This window comes from Podarcis melisellensis, assembly GCF_964234715.1.
Source record: "Podarcis melisellensis genome assembly, chromosome: 12".
In the NCBI taxonomy this organism is placed as follows: Eukaryota; Metazoa; Chordata; class Lepidosauria; order Squamata; family Lacertidae; genus Podarcis; species Podarcis melisellensis.
Genome location: NC_138544.1, coordinates 3,631,928 through 3,651,308, shown reverse-complemented (window position 1 = coordinate 3,651,308; position 19,381 = coordinate 3,631,928). Strand labels below are relative to the sequence as shown.

At 42.8% G+C, this 19,381-nt stretch overlaps 1 long non-coding RNA gene across 1 annotated transcript; it reads left to right on the top strand.

Annotated features, from left to right (window-relative positions):
• The first annotated feature begins 4,456 nt into the window (after positions 1 to 4,456).
• Positions 4,457 to 4,807, top strand: LOC309353515. The gene is made up of 2 exons (XR_014161918.1): positions 4,457 to 4,625; positions 4,666 to 4,807. It is a non-coding gene; the product is annotated as an uncharacterized lncRNA (long non-coding RNA).
• The last annotated feature ends 14,574 nt before the right edge of the window (positions 4,808 to 19,381 follow it).

The following is a 19,381-nucleotide window of genomic DNA, read 5'->3' as shown; positions in this document are numbered from 1 at the left end:
CTCTCTTTTCCTACCAATTCATGCCCAGTTACCCTAAGAACCTTCTGTCTGCCTGGCCCAAGAGTCCTCTTAGATGGGCCTCTATCCCAGGTGAGGCTCTGGCTTGGAAGGAAGCTTGCCTGCATTTTCCCACTGGCCTGCAATCTCCCACCATTTATTAATTTCTAGGGTTTAGGTGGGTTCTCCCCCCAAAAAATATATAACAGTATTTTCTGAAGCTGTTTTCCTCACCCTTTGTCTCCCTTGATATTCTGATGCTGATTTTAACAGTTTCATTGTTGATGTTTTAGTTGTCTTTTATTTTTTTATTTTTTTATAAATATTTATTAAGAATTTTTTTCAATAGATTATAAAAAACAATCAAAATAGCATATACTTTTGCAATAACAGATTTTCTTCACTTCTTTGGACTTCCTCACATCTCTCGTTTCTGCGTTCCAAATTTCTCAAGCTTTACCCAGCAAATTGTTACCTTGTATCAACTCTTATATTACAGTTTCCCAATATTATGTCCCTAATTTCAGATAATTTTACCCAAACCGTACAGACTTAAACTTTAACTTCATGTTTATCCAAAATTTATCTTATCCAATTTTTCCATTTATCTTCATATTCCCTTTAACTAGTTTAATGGAACCATATTGTTATTAATCTTACATCTTTCTTAACATTCATACAATTTACAATACTTTTGTAAATAGTCCTTAAATTTTTTCCAGTCCTCCTCCACGGCCTCTTCTCCCAGGTCTCGGATTCTGCCGGTCATTTCTGCCAGTTCCATGGATTCTATCAGTTGCATCTGCCATTCTTCCAGTGTGGGCCAATATTGAGTTTTCCAGTGCTTGGCGACAAGTATCCTTGCTGCTGTTGTTGCATACATTATGTTTTAGTTGTCTTTTATTATTTGCATTCTTGCTGTTTTTGATTGATACTTGTAAACTGCTTCCAGGTAAATAGTCACAATTTCCACTGTTCCCAGTCCCTGATCCTGGTGCTCACAGGGTCCCCTCCCCCACAGAAATTAGGCTTGAAAGAAGCTTTTTATTGTAGCCAATAGGAAAGGCTGCAATGTGTACACAGGTTTTTCTGGTTTGCAGATGTGCCCATGGGGCCATAAAGGTTGGCACCCCCTGCCCTAGAAGCTGGATCCTTATTGAGTGATATATTAAAGCCCAAGCAATTTCCACCCTTTCTCTTGCTCTCCAGCCATGTTGCCCACTTTCTCTTGCCAATCAGGACAATCTGAGATCAATCATGTGCGGAATGCCCATATTCCTTTAAGCAACTGAATGGATTATATAATCACTAGATTTCAAAAATGTGAATCACAATGTGGCAATCTGCAGGTTACTGCAAAAGAAGAGAGCAGGGGCAGAGGCCTGTTAAAACAAAAAGGGAAAAGGGTAACTTTGCCTTAGCACTGCAATTAATGACTCAAAGCCATATTACTAAAATGAGATTGTGTTGACAGATTAGACTGTTGCTGTTAAATATACTGCTTTGCTCTCTTTCCGTCTCCCTGTTTTATCACAAGGGATAGAGTGAAGACGCAAGGTCTGGCAGCTTTTTTCTGCACTAATTGGAAACTCTGTAATGGAAGATTCTAGCAATCCCGTTGGGACAAAATTACACTAATCCAGTGTAGATGAAATGAAGTCATAAAAGCGAGACTGCAGTTAAGAGTTGATTTCAGAATAGGAGTGAATGTGAATACTGTTAGAAAGAAGAGTGTCAGATACTGCAAAGAAACGTGAAAATCTGAAAGGCAAGATCAGATTTAGACCTTGGGTGATAGTGGGGCATATTCTGTATCGACAAAAAAAAATGTATCAGCATTATTGTCCTTTGATTATTAAGCATTTTGAATCACAATGCTGAGAAAATAAGAATGCAAAAACAGCCTTGCTGGATCAAACTGAGGTTTTGTCTTCGCCATCACCTACTTTCTCATAGTGGCTACTCGTCAGATGCTTCCATGAAGCACAAAAGCAGCCTGTGAAAAACAAAACGCCCACCCCATAGTTACATACCCAGCACCTGGTATTCAGAAAATCCTTTTTAAAAGTTAGGAAGAGAAACAAGTACTTCAGCCATGAGCAGGATGCATAGGTAGGGCAATCCCCAAACCATGTAAATCTGCTAATCTGAATGTAAACCATCTTCAGCCTATTGAAGTCCATGGAACCAGCTTTCTGGTTTTGAATATTTGCCTGAGAGTTTGGAGAAACATCTGGTTTTGTGATACTGTAGCATTAGTCCAGCTTGCAGAAATTTATTTGCTTGCACAGAGAGACAGAAGTGAACCTTTCCTCCCCTAACACGTGGATTAATCCTCATGTCAAAGGGAGGAAATGTACCTCATAACTTGCGAAGGATACCACAGCTTCTTGCATGGGAGGTGCACACTGGTGAAACTGCTGGATTCATCAGCTTCCTGAAATGTGTGCATCTGGCACACACAAAAAAGAGGCACTTCAGGCACATCTAGTCTATTAGTTCCATTTTATTTATAAATATACTATATTTAATAATGTGCACTACAGATTCACATTGGTCTAACATCAATCTTCAGCATTAGGAGGGGAGCAGGGGGTCTTTAACCAGTAACCAGATTGCTATTCTCTGAAAGAAGCATGACAGAAAATGGAAAAGAAAAGTGCATTGCAGACAAAGTCTTCTGTTTGAAAAAGGCAATGTGCGGGAATGTTTTCTGACCTGGGCCAAGCCCTGTTTTAATCCTAGGAACAGGCACAGCCACTTGCTGACTGCAGCTTCAGCCCTTTCGTGAAAAGGAGCAAAGTGTGAAGAACACTCAGTTTTCAGGGTTGTTTGAGGAGCTGGTTAAGATTCATGAATATTATAAAATCAGGAGATAAAGTGGATATCTCAGCAAAACAGAACACAGTTCCCCCTTCTCCAAAATGTATTAGATTGTATCACCGTGGAAATCCCAGAGACAAGAATTTTCAAACGTTCTGTAGGCTGATCTTTAACTGTTCCTGTGGCACAATTGCAGCCTTCGCTTAGATTGTTATTGTGTGTGTGTTTTAGAATCCTCTGCTACTAATTAGACACTCTGATATGAAAACGATATAGTTTGTCAGGTGGAGTTTGAGCGGAGATTGAAGTTTGGAGAGAGAGGGCAACTTTTTGCAGAGAGGGGAAGACAGTACAAGGAAGAGGTGTATTTGCCTGTGGTCCACACACTCACTTTTGCTGCCCCACATTTGCCTCTAGTCAAACAGGTTCGCTCATTGTTGAGGTGCTTCTAGGATTTGTCTAGCCAAGCCTAGAAGTGATAAGAGGCATACTCCCTTTCAAAATGAAGATTCCAGTTTAGCAACCATGGCTAGCAGCCATCTATTGAGTACCTGTCATGCATTTGTCTAATCCAAGAGAGTGTATTCCATTATTTCTCACATTCATTTGTCGTTGCTGTGCTGGCTGTGGAAGGTGGGAATTGCAGCTGAAGACATCCGTGGAAGGCTCAAGGTTGGAGATGGCTGTGCTAATCCGTTACAGCCTCATGACTCAATTGCCTCGTGACAATGGGTTCCTTAAGTGCACTGTGCATTTCTTGATTGAGAAAAGTATTTTGTTTGACATGATTCTCTTGCCAATCAATTACATTAGATGTTTTATGAGAAAGAGAAAGTTATTTCTTCTACACATGCTTCTCTGTTTTATAATCCCCTTGTCCATCCTTTCTTGAAGAAAAATCTTTATGGGCTTCACCCAGACTCCCATCCAAGTTCTGGGAAGCATCAGACTCACTTACCTTCTGAGACTGAAGTACTTGGTTCCCTTCCAACCATTCTCCTGAACAAAATGTTGGGTAAGGATAAAAATTAAGTTAAGTGTATGTCAGGATTTTCATGAAAGGGGGGGGGGCAGGTTGATATTTTAGTTTAGTTTAAAAGAACAACGATAAAGTAAATCAGCACTAACCGTAATCTTTACCCTCCAAATCTGAGAAAAGACAGATGGTGAAGTTGGAACAGTTAGTTGTGTAAAATGTGACCATCCCAAGATCATGCAGCCTCTTACATTAAGAGCTGGAATCTCAACCACCAGACGGAACGAAACGTTGTGCTGCTCTGGCATTAGGGATTTGGAAGGCATGCCCAGGGGTCTGTCCCCCTAGAGCACAAGCGAGAGACAGTGCCTAGCATGGGACTATAGGGCTAGATTTCTCCCCTCAATGGCTGGGGTTATTGGGGCAGGGAGAGGGTTTAGACTCCACTACTTGGTGTTCCCAAGTGCAGATGTTTAATTTCCCTCAGAAAGATCAATAGTTGCTACCCACTTCTGTGGAGGGGGTGGGGGGATAAAATACTGCACCTGGGAACAATGGCTTGGTTTGCATATTACAGTAAGCCATAGCTTGGGTTTAACTGTGAATGTGCCACTGAATGTAGCACTAGGATGCTGCGAGTGAACATCCCAAAGAAATGTGGGATGTAAAACTGCTGTGAAGTACAACATTCCTACAGTGGACATGTTAGGGGATGTTTTGTACCACTCAGGAGAAGACTTCCTGTTTCCTCCTGAGCTGGGACAGACTTGAAGAGGGTGTGGTCTGTTGTACTGGCATGGAGGAGCACATGGCCTCCATGTTCTGATCAGTGTGTCTTCTCCATTGTGTATGTTGCTGTGTGTTTGGAGAAGTGACTGCTTAGTCGCAGTCACTTGGGACTCACTTCTTTATGGAATAGTTCTAGTTGTTATGTAACCCAAGCCTGCCTTCAGGGATATGTCTGTGAACCTGAATGAATCTGTGAGTGAACTACTTTTAAATTCACGTTAATCAGATTCTTTTGTTTATTCTTTTTAAGAGGGATTAGAAGAGATTTTACCAGGAAGGAATCTTTAATAGTAAGACTCAGATGAGTCAGCAACAAGCTGATCGCTGCGTATTTTAAAAAGGGGGATGTTTGGAACTGTGCTAGAATATGGAACTTGCTAGCGCAAGTTAGGAAAGATATCATTACATAATATATCCTCTCCTGCCTCCCTAATCGCCCCACAAGAAATGCATTCTGTCCTGCACAGGAGACCTTGCAATATACAGATCTTCCCTCTCTATCCGCCTCACCCATCACTAGGACAGATATTTTGCTAGTCTAACTGAAGAAGCACTATGAGCACTATGCTCAATTTGTCCTGAGAACCCAGAAAAGAACTGGAAATAATGTTAGGGACCTGATCCACAGTCCATGGTGCAGGCAGCCACCCGTCTAGAAGCTGTTTCTGCCAAACAGCTCTCAACGATTTGATGTTCTGGCTTCAATCCATGTTAGGCTGCATATCTACTCAGCCAACTAAACTCACATCGAAGCCACACTTAGATGTAAATCATGCATTACCTTGAACACAAACTGAAGAGCAAGCAACTTACTAAATGCATATAATAAAATAGCTGTAGAAGGATTAATGGGTGGTTGAATCTGACTGAAAGAAAAGAGATGGTATGAATGGGGTGAAAGGCCAGGCCCTCAAGGTTGCAACTCAGAAGAAGGCTAGCAAGAGGATTTTCTTCTGAGGAGGAGAAAAACAAGCTTAAACAGGATTAGATATTCCATGTAGGAACTGAACTTCCAAGTAATGCATGGCAGCAGGTAACCCGACTTGATTAATCCTTAGCAGATCAACAATGGGAACATTAAGCAGTTGCAGGTAGGAAGACAATGCATTTAAAGTACAGCGGTACCTCAGGTTAAGAACTTAATTTGTTCTGGAGGTCTGTTCTTAACCTGAAACTGTTCTTAACTTGAAGCACCACTTTAGCTAATGGGGCCTCCCACTGCCGCCGCACAATTTCTGTTCTCATCCTGAAGCAAAGTTCTTAACCCGAGGTACTATTTCTGGGTTAGCAGAGTCTGTAACCTGAAGTGTCTGTAACCCGAGGTACCACTGTACATTTAAGGCACACACACACCTCGCACACACCTCTAAAGAACTATAGTTTGTTAAGGATACTGGGAACTGTAGCTTTGTGAAGTTAAACTACCATTCCCAAAATAATCTCAGTAGGATTACAAATAAGAACAAAAAAACACATTCCCCCAGGGTAAAAGGAGAGCAAAGAAACTTCACTGTTGCCTGGGTGGAGGACTGATCTAGTATGAAAAGAAGGGAATTACTTGCACCCGGAGCTTCTTTGGTCTTCTCCCACCAAAGTGCTGTAAAGCTGGTGCCTTGACAGGATAGAGTGCCAAGTTATTTGCCAGAGTATGACGGAAACAAATAAAAAATGACTATTCATAGAAATGCTTAAGCTGTCTTGCTCATCACCATCCTAAATATAGCTGCCTTAATGCTATAAAACAAAAGGTGATATTTAGATTTTTAGTCTGGTTCTGTCCCATCCTGATCATTTAAGGACTGCTAACAAGGGCTTCCTGTCAAGTATAATGTTCTGTCTCAAAACCTTAGCAAGCACTGCATATTGAAAACCAACTCTAGTAAAACAAACAAACAAAAATCCTCATGCAATGACTAATGCAGTTTGACAGCAGTAGAAATGTAAGAGAATTTGGTGCATCTTCTCACAAATGCATTGAGATTAGGAGAATTCGCTAAAGAAAAGTGATGGCTAAGACATACTGCCATTGAGTTAAAGAGGGTCTAAGGAATACTGGGAAACTCCATCCTGATCTGCCTAACATGGGTTGGGAATAAACCCCTTTGAGACTCAAATGAGAAAACATTAGGAAAAGCAGAGGTTGAACAAAAATAGCCAACATAGTTGCAAAAGGGAAGGTCACCACACCTCACTAAATCACTGAAACTCTTTTAAGGTTTTTGCTGCTGGAGAAGACAAGGAAGGATGCACTGAACATCCTATTCAGTACCGAGAGTTTCTGAATGTCAGTGTATATGTTCAGTGTGTAATGTGCAAGGTGTCAAATTTATGGAATGTAAGGATAGGGGGAGAGATGTGAATGAATTTTGGAGGGTAGATTGCTAAAAATGGAACTTTTAGTTCAGACATGAGAATAGTACATGACAGTGCAAGACAGAACTGTGAGACAGAACTGCTCAGATCATTGAGCAAATGATCAAACAAACAGTGTAAAAAAAAACCCCACACTACTCAACTACCATTGCCCCTTAAAACTGTCCTGTATGCAAAGCATCTCTGCAGGAGTTTCAAGGCAATGTGATATTGAGCTTCAAACTACCAATAAGTAGGTGCGATGAAAGGCATAGAACCAGTAGAACAATTTTATGCAATCTGCTGGGACTTTATAGTTGACGTTTTCAAACCGTGTCTTGCATGCCTCCTTACCTGCACCTAAGAAAGAAAGATGGCACTCCTAAATTATGTGTCAGTTTAATTTGCATGTGTAGAATTGTACTTAACATTATTGTAACAGCATCTCTGATGATTTTCTGTGCTCTTGTGTTGAAAAATAAAATAAAATTTAAAAAACTAAGTACCGTAACTACCAGGGAGGGGAGAGTACTTTTCCTCCTAGCTAACCTTTCTCCCTTATTTTTGACATTTACAGTGAGATATTCAAAACTAAAAAGACACTCCTTTCCCCATTTCCCCTCAACACTTTTCTCCATCTTCTACAGCTTTGATGTACACAGTTTACTGCTCCCTCAAATCTGTTGCACAACAGATTCTTTGGTGCCTCATCCTCCCTCTCATTTTTTGTTCAGCACATTCTTTCATTGTGTCCTTGGACTTCAGCATCTTTCCCGACTGCCTCCCACCCACTTTAATTTTACTGGTTCACTTTTATTTTACATTCACTTTGACACCGTTGTTTCAACACTGATGCTTCCTGGCACTCAGTACCCTGCACTCCTCTTGGGTCGTAAATTCTGCACCCTTCACTTTCCAAACTTTCTTTTGTGGTATAAACCAAGAAGTTCAATGCTTAGGGCTCATTCACACCTTATAAAGCAGAAAACCCAGGTGTGCCACCAAGCACACACTTGATGAGGAACTGCAGGCAGCTAACTGGGGCTCCCCAATGAGTGTACCTGAATGGCAAGCGCTTGCATTTTCTGGCCTGCCTTTAGCACACCTTCAATGTGCACATAAAAATGGAAGCCAGGGTCCCAGTACCTGTGGGTCCATGGGGTTTTCCTATTTCTTCCCTCTTTCTTTAAACAGTGCCCTTCTTCTCATATGCCCAAGTATGGAACTAAGAGGAGTTTTGGAAACTACCTGCAATGTGGCCTGGAGATCAGCTGTTGAAATAAAAAAAGTAAAAAAAAATTCACTGGGCTTGCAGAAGCTTTTTGGATCTCAGCCACATAAAGTGACTCATCCAGGGAAAATTTGCTTTTTATTTTTTAAGATTTCCCTTTCTTCTCCAGCACACACTTCTGATATTTGCCACTGCTTAGTGCAGTGGTTTTCAACCAGTGTGCCGTGGCACCCTGGAGCGCCTTGAATGATGGTCAGGGGCAACACAGGCAGCATTGTCCTCTGTCCCTCTTCCCTCCTGTGATGCCCTCTCGCGTCTCTGCCTCCCAAAGGCTTGCACATGTGTTTATTGCAGCAGCCCTGGCTATAAGCTCCGCGGGCGAATGGTGCCTCTGAAAGGCATCTCTGGGGGGGGGGGCAGCTTAGAGACCAGGACCAGCAGCAGCTGCCCAGAGGACTCCCAAGGAGAGGGGAGAGGAGAAGAGGCTGAGGGAACATACCACAAGGGAGGGGGTTCGGAAAAGGGTGAGAGGCTGCCAGCTCTACAGGCAAGGGATGACCCAACTGGGCTCCTGAGTCCCACAGGGGTACTACAGAAAGAATGTAGTTGGTCAAGGACTCAAAAAGGTTGAAAATCTCTGGCATAGTGAAATGTCCTTAACATTGTGATTTACCATATTGATTTAACTTTGTAGCCCTCAAGGTGCAAAATGAGGGAGCTGCACAATTAATAATCATAAAAACAAATCATATGGTGTTAAACCTTTACTCACATTATTTGGAAGTATTAGGTTTTTGAAATTTTGTAGGAGTCTAAGCTTCTATTGAGCACTGGTTTGATTAGCAGCCATGTATCTACCTTGATGAATTGAAGAGGACATAAATGACTGAAAATGTTACATCATGTATACATGCACTCTCTCTCTCTTATGGTTAAATTATTTATTCAAAGAGTTAAAAATTGGTTCAGTGCAAATATGTAAACTCTCAGAGAGGAGATTGTGTCTGCTTTTCTCCTCCTGCTCCTCCTTTGCTGCCATGAGCTAAGCCATAGTTTGGCTTAGAGCGTCATCCAAACCCAAACTCAAGGTCCATCTCCTCCAGACAAACTATGAGCTGCAACCAAGTTTCTTTTTTCTTGGATGTACAACTCATGATTTGTCTGAAGCAGACAAACCATGAGCCCAGGTTTGGGTGAAACACTGCAAACACTGCAAACAAATGTAATTTTGCAGTGAGATGAAAACAATACAACAGCAGCATCACCGCCCTTTGTGTGTACACACACATTTCTGTAGCACTTTATCTCTGCTGAAAGAGGTTTTGCTGATTTTTGACTTCTGTTTATGAGAAGCAATACTGGGATGAATCTATACACCATGAGGCAACGGTACCACTCTCACACTACGTTCAGGAATCTGAAGGGGACAAATTCCTTACATAAACCCTGTCCTCCACTACAAGTTTCTGCTGCAAGTAATGAATCACAGAAAACAAAATGTACTGCTTATCTTCCTCTGGAATTCAGGTCCTGACTGTAGCCATGGTGTAAAGTGGCCAGTATTTGCTGAGACAGTTTTTGTGTTACTTCCTCCCTATTTAGGAATATTCTTGCCTAATTTTAATGTTTTCTATTAAACATTTGCAAAGCAGTTTGTAAGTTAAAGACAAAGAGAGGAAAATTATCACACTAGAGTTGGATTTTCATCTTCAAGTTTTCCACGTTATGCTCCCAAATTTCTGAATCAAATTATGAGTACCACAACTCTTTGCCCAATAAATCCAGTCTATTTCCTCCTATACCCCCAAGTACACAACCCATCACCTCTGGCTTATTCCATTTTCTTGCCGCAGTCTTACAGAATCTTCTACCTTGCAGTACTGCACTGACAACGCTCCCAATATGTTGCATCATTTTCTACAGCTTGGAATAAGTGGTTTCCCCCTCTTTTCTGGTCAGTGGAGAAGTGCCATATATTGTGAGTTCCCAGAAATTCAGAAAAGTTCTTTATCATGAAAGGGTCAGCATAGTTTCCAAATTGCTTTGTAGCCTTCCTTTGTAATGTATTTGGCATAATGACAAATCTAACAGCGGATTTCAAGATCTAGTTCAGTCTTGGGTTTCTCTATCTAAATTCAGCCAGCTAACTGAAAATGCTCTAGGCAGGTATGCAAAGCATTTAAAAAGAAACTTTTCTGAAATGTAATAAAACAAAAATTTACTGGGATTTATTTGAGAAATTCCACCCGATTGTATGTGCTACCTCTGCACTTGAAGAGGCTGTTACAGAACTCCAATAGGTATTAAAATATTTAGTTGTGTTTTAAGGGCAAAGAATAGCTACTAGATTGAATCCTGGGGCTTATTTCACTGTGGTGGAAGGAAGCTATGTAACCTCATTTGGCAATTTATAAAATTATGGGTATGCAGAGTAAACAAAGAGAAATCATGGTCTGTCTGTCAACAGCAGCAGAACATAGGGTCATCTGATGAAAATGAAGCTTCAGCGTGAACAAATAAGACATTTTCTCATGCAACATATAATTAATGCATTGATTTAGTTGACAGTAATGTCTGTTCACCGTGTCCCAGTGGTGGGCGACATTTGTGGCCTGGTGCGCGGTGCCACAATCTTCTTAGAGCCACGCTGCTCCTGTAGCTGTTGCTCCACCCTCCAGGGTAGATCATTCAAGGCTGGAGTACCTTCTGCCAGGATACGACAACCGTTGCGAAATCCCTCCCCCCGGTATTTTGCTGTCTCCCTGTTGGGATATGAGCACAGGAGAGGCAACATGGCTGCAAGAGAGACCAGGGAGGGGGCTAGAAAAAAAGTGTGTCATTTCTGGGTGGGTCCCTTCAATGACTGGGAGCCTCTAAACTCCTTCTTTCCCAAGGTAGTTCCTGAGTTCCAAAAGCTGCTGGAAAAGGTCCTGGCATGAAAACATTTAGAACGGGGGGGGGGTGAACCACCACAGCACTCACATTCATGGGTGGAGTGTTTTCTGAAACTCTCCACTCTCCACTCAGTGGCCCCTGCCCTGTCCGTGACACCCGTAGGTTCCTGAGGGTTAGGCCTGACTTGGCCGGCCCCTCCTCATTGTGCCGTTGTGCACAGCTGCGGGCAGTGATTGCCCGCTTCTGCGCATACGCAAACAGCGGCAAACCTGCCAGTTACTTCCGGGTTTGCTGTGGTCGCAACTTGGAAGTTCCGTGAGTGTAGGCGGTTGTAAGTGGAGGTTCTACTATATTTCCAGCAAGAGCATTTGGATCATCGGCCACAGTATTGTTCACTGGGCAGCTGTCTTAATGCCACTCAGGAGTCCGCTTATACTGGATGGGCCTACACGGGATGCGTTGGGATGCCCTCATGCCAAGGCTGCACCGAGCCATCGCATCTTACGGCCCCCCGGACGCCTTTCTGTTTCACCTCGGCGAAAATGATCTGGTCACCCAAAAGAGCACCAACTTAATCAAGACAGCAATTGCAGACCATGAAAGTATTCAGGCAATGTGTCCTAATACCACCATCCTAGGATCGGAGCTCCTCCCACGTCTGCATTTGAGGGATGTCTCAACCCTTCACGCCTCAATTATGCTGTTGTAAAAATCAACAGGGCAACGCAACCTGGTGGCTGTGTGATCAAACACCCGGATATTAAATCCAAAAAGCTGGAAATTTTCAGGCACCTTACCCCTCTAGGGAATAAACATTGGTTGAGGGATGTAAAAGAAGGCCTTGAGGAATGGTTGGTGGCCGTCTGATTTGTGGTTTCAGCTATAGGTAGTATTGGCGGTGAGATTTCGATTTCATTGTCTTGGGTGGCAGTTTTAGGCCTCGGGCAGAATTCTTTAGTACATCAAGTGAAGAAGGGGTGGCGAGGTGATGCACCCCTCCTGTGGCAGCGATATCAGAGTCCACATAAAGGGGATATTGAGTCTCAGACCACAAGCGCATTGGTTGTGTAGGCCAAGGGGGTGGCCAAGTATACATAGTGTCATATATTTAGCTACGGAATGAGTATGTCACTTTTCATGTCATCTTTTCCCTATAATACTTCTGCTGCTGCCCTCCCTCCTTCTCCACTGAAACATCACCTGGATTTAGTATTTACTGCACCTATTTTACCTATAGGAAGTCTTATTCCTTTATTTGAATACATTCATGAGTTTTGAAGGTGACCTAGAATCTTGTTGGCCACATTATCATTTCAACCAGTCTTAGAACCTCTCCATTTATGGATTTCCAAGTGTGCTCTTCTTTTTGCCTATCAGAGTGTGATTTGTTTGTGTCTTGTATAAAACCGCACATAGCACTGAGTGAGTTCTCTCCTCTTCTATATGAGTTTTCTTGTGGTTGTTGCCTTATGGTTGTTGTTTTTAGAAGATACTATGCCTGCATTTAGAGGGGATGAACTTAGGTTGCCAAATTCCATTTCAGACACCCCATGACCTTCAACCATGTACTGCATGCTGATTGTATTACCCTTCATAGTAACAGTAGCTAAATGCCAGTGATATACTGTAAAAGACTGAACTAGAACTGTTTGAATCCAAGAAAGTTGGATGAAATCCTTATCTAGAATTAAAATGAATAGGTAAAACCATTTTCACATGAATGTAAGAGAACAAACTGGACACTTTGTGCCTAATGTTAAAGTTTGATTTGTGGATTCTGTCAGTTTATTCAAATTAATGAAGAAAGTATTAAAAACATTCAAGACCTTGTAGACAATGGAGAAGGAAAAGATTCAGACATTGGCAAGCGTTTATCGAGCTGCACTCGGACAACACAAAATGTTCTTGAAATTGTCAACTCACATTGCTCATCTTCAAGGTATCTTAATGAAACTGAAATCCACCCTTTCATCTAATTTCATTTTATGTACCTCTCTCTCCTTCCTCTGTATCTCCTTCCAACCTCTTCATTCACAAAAATACAAGACTGAAAGTTGAACAGATTATATATTTTTAATCTGCCTTTCAGTGTCATTAATAAAAAAACTCAATTATATCCATATAGCATATAGCATAAAAACAAACACATATGGAAAGGCAAAGAGACGATGACAAAAAGCCTGAAAATATTCCGTAGACTAACTAGGAGAGGGCAATAAGGCAACCTGCCTTGGGCACAACATGGACAGGGGTGCAAAACTGACATCATTGATATTTCAGATCAAAGATAATATAATATTAAAATTGTGTTAAATTATGTAGTTTTCAGTATAGAATAATTAGTTTAAGCAGCATCACAAGAGCCAACAGGAAACTACTCAAAGATGGTGGGGTATGTCTAAGTCAGGGATCAGCAACCTTTTTCAGCTGTGGGCTGGTCCACCGTCCTTCAGACCATGTGGTGGGCCGGACTATTTTTTTGGGGGGTGGGGTGGGGGAATGAACGAATTCCTATGTCCCACAAATAACCCAGAAATGCATTTTAAATAAAAGGACACATTCTTCTCATGTAAAAACACACTGATTCCCAGTAATCTAGTCCAACACCTTTTCTTTGTCACGCACTCCCAAGGACCCTGTCTTGTTCGGTGCCACTCCTCAAAAGCCCCCTCCATCTCCTTTATTCTTCTGGCACAGCAAAGTAGGGGGCAAGGTTGAGGTTGGTGGTCCCCAGGAATGCTTACTCAACTATGGATCTGGCAGGATCCCCAACACTTTGATTCATCTTTTGCCTGCAGTTGGTAACCTGTCTGCTCTCAGCTGTTTATTCAGGGAGTGACCAATGTGTCTCACTGTGATCTTCATAATCTGAGCTAAGATGGATGAATAGTGTCAATACAGTGAACTGTGATGATTATATTTTTGTAGCATTAATTGAAGCTACAAATATAGACACCTTGTTCAGCAACCAATTTTGCTAGAGGACAGCCTGACAACCTCAAAGGAGCCAAAACAGCCATTCCTATTGCCATAGCTATCACTCTCTCTACAAACACTTTAATTCTGTGAAGCGACTAAAGGAAGATAGTAAACTACCATGAGGCCAGATTTGGCCAAGAGGACCAGTTCTTGTCTCCCATAAACCCATCCACTTAGGATTGTTATGGCTATGAGACTTATGACTAGAGCAGTGTTTCCCAACCTTGTGCCTCCAGCTGTTTTTGGACTACAATTCCCATCATCCCTTGACACTGGTCTTGCTAGTCAGGGATGATGGGAGTTGTAGTTCAAAAACAGCTGGAGGCACAAGGTTGGGAAACACTGGACTAGAGGTTATCTGTGGTGGAAACCTTGTGCAAGGATGACATCTGTGCAGCTAATCTGTAACTCCTTGGTTGGAATTTGCAGTTGGACTTCATGACTCACATTAATACCAAACATCATCTTCCCAACATTCCCCACACTTCAAATTTTCATTCTTCCTTCCCCAGCACATCATCTAGATGATTGAACAATTGTCTGGTGGCCAGTTTGGAAAAGAACTTCCTATGGAAGAGGCTGCTTAAGAGGAAATATGCACTATTATCAGAATGAATTCTAGTCTGGCCTATACTTGACCCCTGTGTACAGGGCTGTGCAAAGTGTTCTATGTTTTCAAGTTTTGGAAAGTTTTGGTGGATTTGCTATTTGAGAAACTGAGCAAAAGGTCATTTTCTTGGATTATTATGCCTTTATGATACATATGAAACTATACTGCAAATACTAGGAAAAAAATCATACATATTAAAAACGCTTTTCAGAGTGGTCACCATCACTCTGATCTGGGCACTTGCCTTCACTTACCACTGGAAATCTGGCAGGCTGGACTCTGGGGCTGGGAGACCCCCAGCGGCAAGCAGGGTGGGATGGGAATCCCTGCATGGGGGTGCCTGGCTCCCACCCCCTAAAAATTGTGCACCTGGGGCTCCCGCCTCCCCAACCCCACACTACATCCCTGTCCCACCCAAGGTTTGCTTTTTAAGCTCCAGACATAAGGCTGGAACTAGATGTTCCTAAAAAAAGTCAGGGAGATACAACTGGGGATGGGGAAATTTGTGGTGCAGTGATGTCACATCACACATTTTGTAGCAGTTGTGATGTGACTGTGGGAGAAAGTAGGAGAAGCAGGGCTCCTGTTTTTCTCCCATGGCATCTAGTTCCTGTCCAGGGCCAATAATAACAAAGACTAGTGAGTCATCATGCTCTGTCTATATCGTAAGTTCATAAAGGTACTGAACTTTTTGGCTTCAGTGAAGTATACTTGGCACTACCAAAACCCCCCTGCTGCACCATTCACACCCAAGGCTGCAAGACAGAAAGGGGACCTCAGTGTCGTGCTCAAACCAGGTTAGGTATTAATCTGTGAGCTAGACAGCGGAAGGTCCCCTAATAGAAAACCTCTTGCTGCAGCCTACTGATATTGCATTGTTTCCTAGAAAGTCCAGAAAGCAAGAATGAGGTCAAACCAAGGTCAGTCAAAGACATCAAAATGAAGTGAAAATGTAATAGAGGGTCGGTGTTGATAACCAGCTAGGGGTCAACAACTGAAGAGATCCACTAGAAAACAGGACAAGGCAAAGGATTTGGGCTCAGGAACAAGGAGATGAAGGACATACATTGTTCCAGTAACTGAAGACTGAATAGCGCAGCCTCCCAGATCACACCCAGCATTAGCTGCAGGCAATTGAGTCTGCTGTAACAGCCCATTTCTTGAACCCTTGTGTGGTGACGCTGGATGCTTGGATGTGTGTTTCACTGTCAACTAGCTGCCTGGCCTTGGACCTTCTGGTGATGACATTCTCAAGGGCTGTGGGATGACTTCAACTCCATCTCTGACTCAGCCAGAGGCTCCTCTGCCAGAAGTGGACCAGGAACCCATCCCAAGGGTCCTTCCCTGGAGACAGGCCCAGGAAGGTCCCTCCCAGCATATCAGAGAAGACAAAACCAATAGTGGGTTCAGTGCTCAAGAAGGCAGCTTCTGCATGTGCTGTAGGGGGAAGTGAGGGGCAAAAGTGGCTCATCAACCTAGCCTGTTTAGGAGAAGGAAAACTCTGATCCTAAACTTCCACTGCCTTGTGGTTTATGTTTGGGAGAAGAAAAGGGTAAGGCATAAAACCTACACAAATCCAGAGTGGACTCAGTTGGATGGCGTTTTCTACTCCTCCTTCCGGCAACCAAGCTGGTGCATCAAACATATCTGCTTTCCATTGGACCACATCAGCAAGGCCCACTCTTGTCATCTGGGCACTCCAGGACCTCCATACACACTGCCCAAGTTGATGCTAATGCAGCGGATTGACTTCACCCCTGGAGGCTCACTCCGTTGTCTCTTGAGACAGATGGTTCCAACAACTTATAGCTCAGCAGCACCTGCAAGGCTGATCTCCCTTCTCTGCCCTTTATTTTCAGTGTCTTGTCATTTTTAGTTTGTAAACCTGATGGTAGTCCCCCCACCCCCCTCACACACACACAACTGGTGTGAGCACACTGTGTCCGAGAAGTGGGATAAAAAATTAGCCAATCAAGCAAGCTACACTTTGTAGCCTTTCACCAAAATATGTGGAGGGTCTGAAGGTCTGGCTTGCATGGAAGGTTGAACGCTGTGTTAATGAAGACAAGTCCTTTCAACTTAGGTTTGCTTTCTTCTGCTCACTTACCACTGGAAATTTGGCAGGGGGATAGAAGAGCCTTTCCTAACCCTTTGTTTCCATAATTACTTCCTTTTACTTTACTCTACTTCTTTGCTGAATAAACTAAAAACAAGAATTTTAAAAAAGAAAGAGCAACAGCCAATTACCAAGCTGAGGAGTCGTAATTAGAAAGGAAATGAAGGAAACGGACAGTGGGGTGCCTTAATGCGAAATGCGACATTGATAAATCAAAGGAAACCTGGAATTCAATAGGAGATATTTCAACCTATTGCTGTAGATATTTGCCTTACTTCATTAGCAATCTATGCTCCCACCTGTCCAGAAATGCAAAGTAGCTGTTGAAACTATGGTTATACAATGGCAAGAGACCTCAGGAACCTAGATTTGATCCATATTTCTTGAAATGGCACTGAAGGTCAAAATCCACCTAAGCTAGGGTTGCCATATTTCAAAAAGTGAAAATCCAGACACAAATGTTGTTGAGCTTTTTTGGGCAAAGCTGTTGAGATTTTTTTTTTTCAAAATCTCCAAGAAACTTGAAGGTTTCAAGTGGACTGACAAACACCCAGGTTTTCCTAGACATTTTAGCCACTTTCCAAAAATTCAGCCCAGACGCCATTTTCAATGGACACATCCTGGCTATGTCAGGGAAATTCTGGATGTATGGCAGCCCTAACCTAAGCCCTGCACAGTAGTTACCAGCAGAAAAATTATTTGACATGAAATCCAATCAATTTAAGGATAAATGCAGTGGGCTGCAAGAATATTTCAACACAAAACCCGCAGGCTGTACACAGCCTAGTTGCACATGCGGCGGGTGGGGAGCAGGACCAAAATTTGACACACACACCTCAGCCCTTGCGCTGCCTTTCAAAGGCCAGGTAAGAGAGGCACAGCGTTTTGGGAAGGAGGTATAAGGCAGCCCTCCCAGCTCCTTCCCAAAGGTGGGATAGCGCTAACTAGGCTTTGGAAAGGAGGCTGGAGGTCTCCAGGACCCTGTCAGAGCTCTCATGCCTTGTTCCCAAAGCCCAGCGCCTCATAACTGGCTTTCGGAAGGCAGTGCCAGGGCTGGGGGAGGCAAATGTTGCTGGGGGCCACCCATAAAGGCACTGAGGGACACCTGTTGAGCTGCCCTGATACAGACGGACATAACTTGAACCGTGAGATCTCTGGGAAAGCCCTGTCAGCCACCAGACTGGGTAGGAGGCAAGGAGAGACTGGTACTCCCAGTTTCTGTGGTAGCTTGAATGAAATCACTTATTATCTATAGCAGTCTCTTGTTATTTCACAACATGCATTTACTTTTTATTATTCTAATAATGCTACCATTTACATCAGGGGTCAGCAATCCTTTTCAGCCGTGGGCCGGTCCACCATCTCTCAGACCATGTGGACTATATTTTTTTTTTTGGGGGGGGGGAATGAACAAATTCCTATGCCGCACAAATAACCCAGAGATGCATTTTAAATAAAAGGACACATTCTTCTCATGTAAAAACACGCTGATTCCCGAACCGTCCGTGGGCCAGATTGAGAAGGCAATTGGGCCGCGCCCGGCCCACGGGCCTTAGGTTGCCTACCCCTGATTTACATGGATGTAGTTTAATTAACATCTGGGGAAGATCACAAAGAAAAGCCAGGAAGCCAGGAAGCGTGAGCCATGGGTCCCCGGCCGCTGCCCCCGTACTGTAAGGATTGCTCGAGGGTGAGAACTGGTGGCAGGCCTGAGTCTTGAGTTAAGAAGTTGCTCATCTGAAGCTCACATCAGCCATGAGCTCAGGAGCTGGCCTCAAGCAAGCTGCTCTCTCAGATTCAGTAGAGAAACAATAAAGACAGGTCTAACTTGCAGAGCTGTTGGTGAGGATTGCCACCAGAAGGTGTATCTGAATCACTTCGAATCTTCCCAAGTGCCACACAGGTGCTAGCATTACAATCACCTGTGTATTTTGCAAGCATAAATGGAGCAGTTTGCAAAGCCTTCACCAGCCCTTTCCCAGAGACTGAACAGTTTGTACAGTGGTACCTTGGTTCTCAAATGCCTTGGTACTCCAACGACTTGGTTCCCAAATGCCAAAAACCCAGAAGTAAGTGTTCCAGTTTTCAAACATTTTTTGGAAGCCAAATGTCCGATACGGCTGTCAGCTATTGTTTCCAAGGCACCTGCACCTATCAGAAACTGTGCCTTGGTTTTTGAACATTTCAGAAGTCAAATGGACTTCTGGAACAAATTAAGTTTGATACTTTTGTTTTTGCTATTTATTTTCATTTTTGTTTTTGAGGCTTTTTCGGTTAATTTGTTTTTGTGACTGTGTGGAACCCAGTTCAGCTACTGACTGATTGATTGTGTGACTGCAGAAATGGATAAAAGCCCCCAATCCAAACAATGACTCTCATCAGTGCAAGTAAGAAGAAAAAAATAATTTTAATTTTTATCATCTACAATACTGTCTTATTTATTTTATAGTACAGTGCATTGATTATTGCTTTCATTTTATGGATCAATGGTCTCGTTAGATAGTAAAATTCATGTGAAATTGCTGTTTTAGGGGCTGTTTTTTAAAGTCTGGAACGGATTAATCCATTTTGCATTACTTTCTATGGGAAAGCACGCCTTGGTTTTGGAACGCT